The sequence below is a fragment of the Bos indicus genome, chromosome 5 (genome assembly GCF_029378745.1).
Source record: "Bos indicus isolate NIAB-ARS_2022 breed Sahiwal x Tharparkar chromosome 5, NIAB-ARS_B.indTharparkar_mat_pri_1.0, whole genome shotgun sequence".
Taxonomy (NCBI): domain Eukaryota; kingdom Metazoa; phylum Chordata; class Mammalia; order Artiodactyla; family Bovidae; genus Bos; species Bos indicus.
This window is the reverse complement of record NC_091764.1, coordinates 115518378-115529753: the sequence shown is the minus strand read 5'-3', so window position 1 is coordinate 115529753 and position 11376 is coordinate 115518378. Positions and strand designations below refer to the sequence as shown.

General features: G+C 58.4%; 1 protein-coding gene across 3 annotated transcripts in view; it reads left to right on the top strand.

Annotated features, from left to right (window-relative positions):
- The first annotated feature begins 1391 nt into the window (after window positions 1–1391).
- Window positions 1392–11376, top strand: part of SHISAL1 (shisa like 1) — an 81384-nt gene continuing 71399 nt past the window's right edge. The window contains exon 1 of one of the 3 annotated variants that reach the window (XM_019961944.2): window positions 1392–1701. The gene's annotated coding sequence lies outside the window, so the exon portion shown is untranslated. Of the gene's footprint in view, window positions 1702–1771; window positions 1797–2240; window positions 2464–11376 lie in introns of those variants that run through there. The other 2 variants (XM_070790557.1, XM_070790556.1) reach the window with 2 other exon arrangements.

Here is an 11376-nt window from a genome sequence, read left to right as displayed (position 1 = left end):
ACCTCCCAGGGGACAGCCCACACTTTCAGCCAGTGACACTGATTTGGAGATTTCCGGCCTCCAGAACTGTGAGAATATAAAGATACGCTGTTTTAAGCCACCAGGTTCATGGATGTTAGTTATCACAGCCTCGGGAAATCAGTGCCCAGGACTGGGGAGAAGTGACCTTGCCTGTGGGCACACAGTTGGTAAGTGGTGAAGCTGAGAGTCAACTCCAAGTCTGACCGGTTCCAAAACCCACACATCTTTCTGGCCACTCTGCCATTTTCTGGAAGGTCAGAAGGGCTGCTGATATAGATGACGGCACTCACTTGTTTGGGATAATCAACGGGACTATTGATGCAGCCTCTCATTTAATCCCATGATGACTCTTTGCAGGGGTAGAATGATTTCCATTTTGTAGGTGAGGAAACTGAGGCTCAGGGAGGTGAAGTGGCTTTGTTAGGGAGCCTGACCTGTAGGGAAAGGAAGGTGCAGGGCCCTGGATGCACACCGAAGGCAGCCCAGCCCAGCACAGGGAACAGCTACCTCTCAACCTGAGTCCCCCTGCCACCTGTCCAGCACCGGGCCCTCAGCCAGTTTTGTAACCTCTTTGCTCCTTCGTTTCCATCATCCCATGGGATAATCATGGTCCTCCTCCTTGGGAGGGTTTACAGGAGCTGGGCAAAGTGCGTGAAATATCCTGCCTCATCTAATCTTTAAAATGTTTCGAGGAGATGATGCTGTGACCTGTTTAGAGAAGAAAGCTGTCAAAGGTGTGGAATCTGGGCTTGGCAGTCAGGGGTGGGTGGTGGTGGTGGGGAATCTAGGCTGGAGCCCTGGTCCTGTCCTTTTACAGCTGTGTGGCTCAGGGCAGTTGCCCTAACCTCTCTGAGCCTCAACTGCCTCACTTGTAAAATGGGGAAGCCAAGACCCAGCACTGTGGTGAGGAATAAGTCAAACAAGGTGAGTGACGGGCTCAGCCTGGTTTTTGGAGAGGTGCACTCAGTGTCTGTAAAAATGGAGCCAGAGCCAGGGACACGGCGGACGTGGGGTTTGCAGGGGTGAGGTCCACCTGCCCCCCGGGCACTCAAAGCCACTGTCCCTCCCTGATCCACCAGTCAGTGAGCCATCCTCACTCCCAGCCCGCTGCCCGGCCCTGGAAGAGGCTGCAGTGGCCCCTACACGACCAGCTTTACCCCTCAGAGGTCACTGGGCCAGGGCCAGGGGGGGGAAACTAGGGCTTAGTGAGGTTGGCTCAGTCTGGCCCCGGTCTGCAGGTGAGGGGTGAAACGGGGGAGGGGGTGGCTGCTGGGGAGGAGAAGTGGAGAGAAGGGGGGTTTGGAACAGGGGCGGGGAGCCCACGCCGCACGGAGGCCCGAGGAAGTCGGGGTTTTCCTCATTGGAAACTGGCCAGATCTGGTCTGCTGCGAAGGAGTCTCCGGCCCGAGTCTGACCCTGCCAGGGGCCACCTCAGCCTGACCCCGGCCCTGACCACCTCTGGAGGAGGGGCGGCCTGGAAGGGATGTCTGGCTCAGCACCCGCAGCGGGAGGCGCGCGGCAGGTGGGGCCCTCCAGCGGCCGGCCGCCGGAGGAGGGGAAGCTGGAGGGGCCGCCCGGCCAGCAGCCAGGTGGCCGGAGCGGGGCTGGCGTGCCCCTCGCCCGCCCCTCTACAACAGCTGCGCCGGCCCGAGGGCTGGGGAGCGGCCAGGAAGGAGGCAGGTGAGTGTGGCGGGGCTGGGGAGACGGCGATGGGGTGCCGGAGGAGGAAGGAAGAAAGGAAAGGAACAGAAGGGAAAGAAAGCGGGAGGAGAGCGGTAAGGGGACAGCAGACAGGAAGGGGGGAGGAGGGGAGCAAACAGTGAGAAAGGGGGGAGCAGAGAAGAAAGAGGAGGTCGCGAAAGGGAAGAGACGCAGAGACACACGGCCGGGGCGAGGGCGAGCGCGGGGAGGAAGCGAGATTGCGAAAGGAAAAACGGGGGGAGAGAGAGAGAGAAGGGAGCCGCGGGCGCTGGGCGGGAGCGCGGGGCGCCGCGAGCCGGGAGAGGGGGCAGCAGAGGGCGAGCGGCGAGCGGCAAAGAGTGAAGTGGGCACAGCGGCGGCGGCGGCGGCGAGCGCAGGGCCGGCGAGCATGAGCGCGGCGGCGGCGGCTGCGGCGGGCGCGGCGCGGGGCTCCGGGCCGGCGGGCGGGCGGGCGGCTCGGGCCGCCCAGTAGCCGGCGGGCGGGCGCGCGGCGGGGCATGCGGCCGGCGGCCGGTCCGCGAGCCGGAGCCCCAGCCCGAGCCCGCGCCCGCGCCCCGCGCGCCTAAGAGCGGCCGCCTTCCCGGCGCTGGCCCCGGAGCCCCCCGGAGCCGGGACAACTGTTGCGGCGGCGGCGGGGGCACCGCGGGGGCGTGGGCGGCCCGGCGCCCGGGCAGGCGGCTCAGCCCCGCGGGCGCCGACTCCCCGCGGCGCAGCGAAGAGCGAGCGGGCGGCGGGCAGGAGGTGAGCGGCGCCCCGGGGGCGGGCCGGGCTGGGGCCGCGCGGGGGAGGGGCGCGCTGGGCCGGGGGTCCGAGCGCAGCTGCCGAGAGGGGTCGGAGCGGAGCTTGTGGAGGAGGAGGGTCCCGGCGAGTTGTGCGGGGGGTGGGCGCGGATCTTCGGCTCCCTGGCTCCCCGGCTCCCCGAGAAGGGGGTCGGGCGCCCGAGGCGGGCGGGGAGAGGTGGGCGCCCTGGGAGAGGCAAGTTCGGAGCATCGAGGGATCCGGGGTGCTGTGGAAAGGGGGCCGGGGACGCCCGGGGAAGAGTCTGGGGGTGGGAGACGCGTCGGACAGCCGGCGCCTTGGCATTGGGGTCCGCGCCAGGGCTCACCAAGGTCGGGGTCGCTGAACCTTGGAGAGGACCTGGGCCGGGTCCGAGGAGCAGTCCAGGGCGCACCGTGCAGGGACGTGGCCGCCGGGACCGGCATTCGCGTCCGAGGCGGGGACCGGCGTCCGAGGACCAGTGCGGGAACTGGGCGAACCCGGAGCCCCGTGCGCGCCGGGCAGGGTTCCGGAGGCAGGCTGGGGACCCGACCGGTTCCGAGGGTCCCGGCTGGGCGGCGCGGGCAATCACGAAGGCCTCTCCAAGTGCGTGTCCCTCGCTCGGCACCCGCCGCGTGGTCCCAGTGGAGGAGCCGCCGCCGCCTCCTGGGGCCGAATCAATATTGATTCCGCGCCCGGGGGCCGGGTGGCCTGGCGGCGGCCTCCGAAGCGCCTTAGCGCCAACGGTTGCCATGGCAACGAGGCCCCGAGCGTCTTCAGGTTATATTTATTCTAATTATTATTATCATTATCAGTGTTAGTATTTGTTACTCCGCCAGAGGAAACCAGAAAGGAGGAAGAGAAGCCAGTGTGTCCTGGCGCCTCCAACTGTCATCTCTTCAGAGAGAGCCGATGCTGGCTGGAGGGCCAGGCCCGACCTCGCGGGTCTGGTGCCCTGTGCGGCTTCCCCAGCCAGCACCCCTGGGGCAGTGGGGCTGGGAAGGCGACTTATATAATCTGCCAGCGTGCCTTGTGTCTACTGTGCCTCTCCTGACCTCTCTGATCCCTTGTCTTAGCGCCTGCTGCTCCTGCCCAGGCAAGCCCAGGCCGGGATGGGAAGAGGGAAAGGTGCCTTTCCCCAGGAATCACAGCCGGAGGCCTCCACCCCTCTCTCCCCGCCGCTGTGTGACCTTGAACAAGGCGCTTGACCCCTCTGAGCCCCTGTTTCCCCTTCGTGTAAAGTAGCACGGGCACCATGCCCACCTCTGAAGGTTGCTGTGAGGTCACACCGAGAAAGCCCTGTGAGTTCTGACTGTGTGACCCTGGGCAGGTGCCTGTCCTGCTCTGGGCCTATTTCTTAGTGTGGAATGAGGGCCTGGACCCCAGCGTGTCTTTAGTCACTGGCATCCCACGAATTTCACTCTGGGCTGCTATGGAAATACGGGTGAGCCAGTAAGTTGCCTTCAGATCAGGCTAAAGGGAGCTCCTCCTTCACCCCCTGTTCCCTCACCCGCCAGGTGGGCTGAAGGTGGCAGGGAAGCTGGCCATCCAGCCCTAGTCCTTGGGGCCAGCCAGGAGCGTAACCATGCTGGTCAGTGTTGCCCGGGATTGGGATCCATCCCCCACCACCCCCTAGACCGGTGTCCGCTCAGGGCGGAACACGTCCCTGAGCACGAATCGCCTCCCCCAGAGAGGCTGTGGTCTGTGCCTGTCCAGGCCGGGGGCCGAGTGTGGGGCAGGAGGTGGGCCGGAAAGTTCACTGCGGCCAGGCAGCCCCCACCCCTCGAGGCTCAAGCTGAAAGCCCTAGGGAGGGGCTTCCCTGCTGTCACATCACACTGAATTCTCCGCTCCGTCTCAGGCTCTGGGAGGTATGGGACTGGCAGGGGAAGCTGGGAGCGGGGAGATTGGCTCTGAGCCATGTGGGGGGTGTGTGTGTGTGTGTGCATGTGTGTGTCCCACCCTGCCGCTCCCCGGCCACCAGCCTGGAGCTTATCGGGGGCAGCTGGGCTGGACAGGCTGAGTGGGGGCAGGGCCAGCGCTGCTCAGACCTTTGTGAGTGAGAGAGAGAGCAAGGTCCCAAGGAAGCTGAGGATGCCACGCATCATTCCTCCTCCCCTCACTCCTCTTCTTCAGCCAAACTCAGCGAGCCCCCACGTCTGCTGCTGGAGGGCAGCAGCTCTGCCCTTGGCGGCTCCAAGGGAAACCCGCCCGGAGAAGCCAGTGGGGAGAGAGGGCCGGCTTCCCCAGAGCCGGGGGAGGCTGAGTAGGGGGGATGCAAGTGGGGAGAATCTGCCCAGAGACCCTGCAGTGGCTTCAGGGCTAGGGGCACCCGGTCTGAAAGGCAGGCAGGCATGAATCAGCCAGAAGAGAGGAGCAGTGGTGTTTTCCTGGCAGAGCCCCTCCAGGGGCACAGATGTGGACACACAGCTGGGAGGGAGGCATCCTGTGGACAGGTGGGCGGGGCTCAGAGGTGGGGCGTGGGGGGCGCGGGGAGGGGGCTGCAGGACTAGGGAGCAGGGGGAGATGGTGCAGTTGGAGCAGGGCTAGGTCAGGAGGGCAGGTCACTGCCACCGCCGCCCATTCTGGGTGTGGGTTAGGTAGTGGGAGGAGGGAGGGATGGTCAGGTTCAGCCCTTGGACTGGTCCATGGTCTGTGGGTGGAGCCTGTGATTGGGGTGGGCAGAGGGAGGTTTGGAAGAACAAGAGGGGTCTGCTTCCCGGCCACATGGTGGGAGAGGACCGCTTCCTGGCCTGGCCCTTGGCTGCTGCTGGGAGGGGAAGGTAGCAAGTGGCCACCAGATCTGGCAGCTCCAACTGCCTGAGTGAGTCTATGACAGACTTCACTATCACAAGTATAAGGATTTGCCTGAACAGCAATGGGATTGCCTTTGACCATGAAAGCCCAGAGGCCCACTGTGCACTAGGTCCTGTGTTGGGCAGGCGCTGAGCCCATTTAATTCTGTGCACCAACCCTGAGTCAAGCCGCTGTTGATGCAGTTGCACTGCTGAGAAAACGGGCTCAGGGAGGTTAAAAGTAACCCGGCTACTCCCGTGCCCCTAACCACTATGCTCCACCAGCCGGAGTTCAGCCTGTGCCCGATGGTGACCCTGGTGGCTCTTCAGACACTTTGCTGAGTCTCACATCCTCCTAGTCATTGCCCTGCTCCCTCTCTTCTGGACTGATGCAGAGTGTGGCCCGTCTTAGGCTCAGAGGAAAACTATCACCTCCCTCCTTGGGGATGCTCTACCTCTATTAATGCAACCTCTTGTTTCAGCTTCTCTCCGGCTGAGTCACACAACAGATTCGTATCAATCTTAGGATGAACTCAGAGCCTATCTCTAGCTCTCCCAGGGTGGTTTTTCCCCAGCCCAGCCACTCTTTCTAGAAGTTGCTGAAGTCAACTCCTGAGCACTGTGGGCCCTTGGTTCCTAAACGCTCTTCTGGCAGGTGGGGTCTTGACTGTCTGGAGCCAGTGAAAGTGGGGAGGGTGACCAGAGGCCCTGCCCACCCTGGCCACAGTCTTCCGGGGGATGCCAGGTGCTACCCACTCTGTTGGTGTCAGCCTCACCCCGCACAGGGCTTGCTGGCAGGGGAGAGGCCCCACCCCCTCCCTCCTCCTTCTCCCTTTCTTTTATCCCTCCCTTCCCTCCTCCCTCCAGCACACACATTCCTTGGCCCCCTTCTCCAGGGTCTGACCCCTAAGAAGGTAAAGAAGCAGCCAAGCCCCCTCACACCTGCCCCGAGACGTGACTCAGGGCGCAGGATCTGTTTGACGACTGACTATATGAACAAATACCTCTCTGAGCTGAGACCGTGGCTGTCCCAGCACCTCTGCACCTGCTGGTGCACCCCCCTGTACCCCAGTTTGGCCCACATGTGATGAGTTGCCTTTCCTTTCCGCCTTAGCTGCGAGCAGGTTGAAAATTTTCCAGAGGGTCTTCCCTGGACGTCCTGATGTGACCACTCACTGCCGAAGCTCTTGCTGTCTGAGCCTGGGTTTTCTCGTTCAACAGTGCAGCAACTTAGTGCCTGCCTAACGGGTTTCATGAGGGTTGCGGTGGGGAAAGTCATGGGCAGAGTCTGGGACGTGGGAGCCCCTACCCTCCACATCCTACAGCTGGGGGAGGGGCAGATAAAGTCAGGGACCCCAGCATCTCAGAGGCCCGTGTCTTGTACCGTGATGTTGGGATGCTTTAGGGCCTGATAGGGAGCTCGAAGCTTGTCCACTTACCGTGTAAGTGGGGACCCTGGGGCCCAGGGCAGGCTGGTGGCGTGCTCAAGGTCACAGTGAATTGGGCATCCTGGAAAGTCAAGGATGTTCACGATATGATGCCGGCCCTGTCGGCATCATTCAGGGGCATCTGAGGCCGCTGCCTGGCGTGGGGGAGAGGGGTGCAGACGTGAAACCGTCAGGGAAAGTCTTCAGAATCTCGCCCTCCCTGGCCATGCAAGTGGAGAGGCAGAAGCCGTGAGATGAAATGCAGACGCCTCCTGTCACAAGTTTCCAGCCACCAGCCATGAATGGAGCGTTTCCTTGGCATGCTGTGGACCTGCTGCCCCCTTTCCTCCCCGGTCTGGGGCACACACTCCCATCCCCGCCCATCTGTCCACACGCACACCTACCCCAGCAGATGAGCGCAAACTCGCCTTCAAGAAATTAAGAAATAATGCATGAGTTTCCCAAATTACACCCATTTAACACTGAATTAAGTAAGTTCTGGAAGCTTTTAACAGAGCTCTGGGAGGAAAAAAAGAATTTTTTTTTTTTTTTTGGTTCACACTTCCCTGGAAAATGAGACAAACCGTGATCTTTTAAAACCCAGCTACATAATCTGATTATTCCTTGCTGGCAAGCATCTGAGAAATGCCCGGCGGAGGGCGGAGACGGCCGCTTTACCGAGGCTGCGAGATTTGCATCGGGAAATTGGGAAAGTTTGCCTCCTGCGCCAGATTGGAAGCTCCCCGGCGCATGATGGGTTGAAAAGAAAGTGCTGCTTTCTTAGATATCGGCACAAATTAAAAATAAAGGCAAATTCCTTCCATAATCCAGCTCAAGAATTTCCTCCACGGCTCCCTGAGCGGGTTACTGAAATGATGGTGATTTGCTTTCACTTCAGGCTCCTCTTCTTTGTCAGGAGAATCGTCCACGCACAGCTGGGTTTATAGACCAACAGAATACGCATTTAAGCTCTGGCTCATTCCACCTTTCCGGGACACCTATCCTGTACCAGACACAGTGCCAGAGCCGGGGAACAAGAGATGGTTAAAACAGGACCCTGCCCTGCTGGGTTTTGTGGTGTGTCTGTTGGAGGCAGAAGAGCAGGGGAAAAAAAAAAACAAAAAAACAGACACCTATGAGGTCCCACTATACCTGAGGGGTCAGGGAAGGCTTCCTGGTGGAGGTAACTTTTGGTTTGGGTCTTAAAAGGTGGATAGAAGTGTGCCAGCACAAGGGGGCAGAGGGCATTCAGGAGGCAGAGGAGCGCCTGAAGAAAGTCTTAAAATGGGTCTCAGACATCTTTGGATCTTGGGATTTCAATGTTTGCAGATTCCTTTATTACAAAGCCCTTTTTTGCCCATTATATTCCAGCACCCTCAGACAACCCCAGGGCTACCTTCCTAGGTTCCTTTTCCCTAAGGAGAACAGAGGCCAGAGAGGAGAGGCAAATGGCCAGGAACCCAGTCCAAGCTCTGAAACCTAAGGCTCTGGGTTAGATGGGCTCTATGGAGAAGGCAGTGGCACCCCACTCCAGTACTCTTGCCTGGAAAATCCCATGGACGGAGGAGCCTGGTGGGCTACGGTCCATGGGGTCACCAAGAGTCAGACACGAATGAGTGACTTCACTTTCACTTTTCACTTTCATGCATTGGAGAAGAAAATGGCAACCCACTCCAGTGTTCTTGCCTGGAGAATCCCAGGGATGGTGGAGCCTGGTGGGCTACTGTCTCTGGGGTCGCAGAGTCGGACACGACTGAGGCGACTTAGCAGCAGCAGCAGCATGGGGCCAGCAGAACATACTGTAACCCGCTAAATGGAAATTCTAAACATTAAGTCAAAGAATAACAGAATTACTAATACCAAAGTCTACAAGATCCTCTTTCTGCTCTTCCTTCTTGGCTACAGCCCAGGCTCGGCTTTAGGACAGGAGTCCCAGGATGTCCATGCCAGACCTATGGGCTCTGAGCCTCAGTCTCTACATCCAGAAAATGGGAAGATGGAGCCTCTCCCTGCCCATTTGTGGAAAGCCTGGGATCATCACTGAGCCCCAGAGGCCTGGCCAAAGAGGCCTGGTCAGTGGAGTTCACCCTTCAGCTCAGGAGGAACCCAACCCACCCTCCCATGGGCTTGCCTCTAAAGAGCCCTGTTGTTTAGATTTTTCTGGGAGCAGATGGGGAACACAGCATCATCTGGCTGTCACTGCTCAGAATCTGATCCCTGAGACCTTGAGGCCTTTGGAGGATAAGCAGGGCCTCTGAGCTGAGGCCCATCGTCAGGGCAACAAGCAGAGCTGCAGGGAAGCTCCTGGCTCTGATCCCAGGGGAGCAGCCTGGACCACCGAGGCTGCACTTGGGGCTCCACCATGAACCAGTCTCCTCTCTGCTTGTTCCTAACTCTATGCCCCTGGGCAGGTTATATAACTTGTGAGCCTCAGTTTCCTCATCTGTGAAATGGGTTGTTGCGTGAATCAGATAAGATGGATTTGCAGCTTAGCGCATCGTGTGTATTCAAAGACACATCAGCTCTCTGTAATCTCACTTTATTACCTGTTACTCTGTGAACACTTCTCCAGTCTTTTGATGAAGCAGCTGGGAGGGACCCAAACCTGATCATCCAGGAACCCCCAGAACAGGGGATTCCAAGACTGTGGTTGTTGATTAAGTGAAGAAGTGAATATAGTGGCCCCTTAGACTGCCCTGGTGCCTGCCCGGTGCCATGGCAACCACAGAGCAGGGCGGCGAGATAGCCAGCTCTTGGGCTCACCTGCCTGGGTTCACATCCCCTACCTGCGGCCAATGCTGGACTGCTTATTTCCCTCTTTGAACCTCAGTGTCCTCATTTTTAAAATAAGCTTGATAATGTTTATGATAGTCATAATAATGCCTTACAAGGGTGGTTTTGAGGATTCAAGGTGAGGACTGTGACATTCCAGGCTCCTGGATCAATTACAGTGATAACTATTATTTATTATCCCCAAACTCTGGAAGGGGCCGTCAAGATTTGAATCCCAGTTTCAACCCCTAATAGCTATGTGACCTTAGGCAAGTTATAAAACCTCTCCAAGCTTCAGTTTCTTCCTCTAAAAACGGAGAAGCACTCACCTAGCAAGAGTTCTGGCAAGAATGAAAAGAGTTGACTCAAGGAGCATATCCGGTACAGAGCCAAGCGCATAAGAACTCAGTAAATAATACTGTTGACATTGCCATCAACTACATTTAATAACAGGAACACCCGGAGAGCACAGAAGCAGTGGACTTTCTCTCTGTCCATGAAGGGTAGAGACCACTCATTCCTGATTTAGCTGTGTAGCAGCTTCTAGCTCAGGCATGCTTTGGGTGGGTCTGTGAACGAAGGGATGAACTGCTGGATGGATGTGTTCATTGCTCAGGAGTGTTAAACTCTTTGCAACCCTATGGACGGTAGCCTCTGTTGATGGGATTCTCCAGGCAAGAATACTGGAGTGGGTTGGCATTTCCTTCTCCAGGGGATCTTCCCAACCCAGAGATCAACTCCTAGTCTCCAGCATTGCAGGCAGATTCTTTCCCATCTGAGCCACCAGGAAAGATGAATGGATGGGTAAATGAACAGATGGATGAATGAATGGGTGGATGGATGGATAGATGGCTGGGTGGGTGGGTGGATGGATGAATGTGTGGGTGGATAGATGGATGGAGGGATGGATAATGTATGGGTAGATGGATGGACAGGTTGATAGGTGGATGGATGAATGAGTGGATGTATGTACATATGTATGGATGGATGGATGGTTGGGTGGGTGGGTGGATGGATGAATGTGTGGGTGGATAGATGGATGAGGGATGGATAATATATGGGTGGATGGATGGGTGGGTAGATGGATGCACAGGTTGATGCATGGTGGATGGATGAATGGGTAAACGAATGAATGAGTGAGCGATGGCTGTCAGGAAACATGGAAAGCCTAAGATCAGGGAAGCTCGGGAAGGGGCCCAAGGACTGGGGCAGAGTCTTCTCTTTGAGTGCTGAGTGATGAGATAGAATGAGTTTTATAGCCGGATATGATCTCTCTTCTCTGCGTGAACGTTTATCCACCTTCCAGGAACTGGCGATGAGGGGCCGAGGATGAAGACCCAGGTTGCTTGATGTCCCTGACAGTTTGGCTTGGGAGCTGGACAGAGCTGTATTCAGACTGTGGCTTCCCCCTCTTTAGGGCAGAGGAGTCCTGGTGCTTCCTGGAACCTCTGTCTCCTCCTCCACAGTATGGGGGAATGCTGTTTCCTTTGGGGGCGTGGTGATGCACGAAGCTCACACGTTGAGCGTGGTGTGTGGTTTGTGAAGGTGCGTGGCAAGTCGGAGGAAGCGTTTGGACTCCGTGCAGTGGACGGCAGGTTGCGGGAAGGTTCTGAGGCTGGGGGAGGCACGGTGCAGGCAGTGCGGACCGCCAGCCTGTGGGCCACCTGGTTCCTTCCAAAGAGGGCAGTAGACATGGGTTCTGAAAAAGAGTGAGGGGCGAGGGCACTGCCAACCTGCTGAGGCCACAGAATGGGCGCTGGGCCCTGGAGCCCTGACCTGCCGGGAGGTCCCCCAACTTTGCCTAGCCCTGTTCTGGGTGCTTTGCAAATACTACCTGATTTAATACTTGTAATACACCTGAACAAGGATGGATCACTTGTGGCTTCCCCAGGGACAGCTAAGCTTC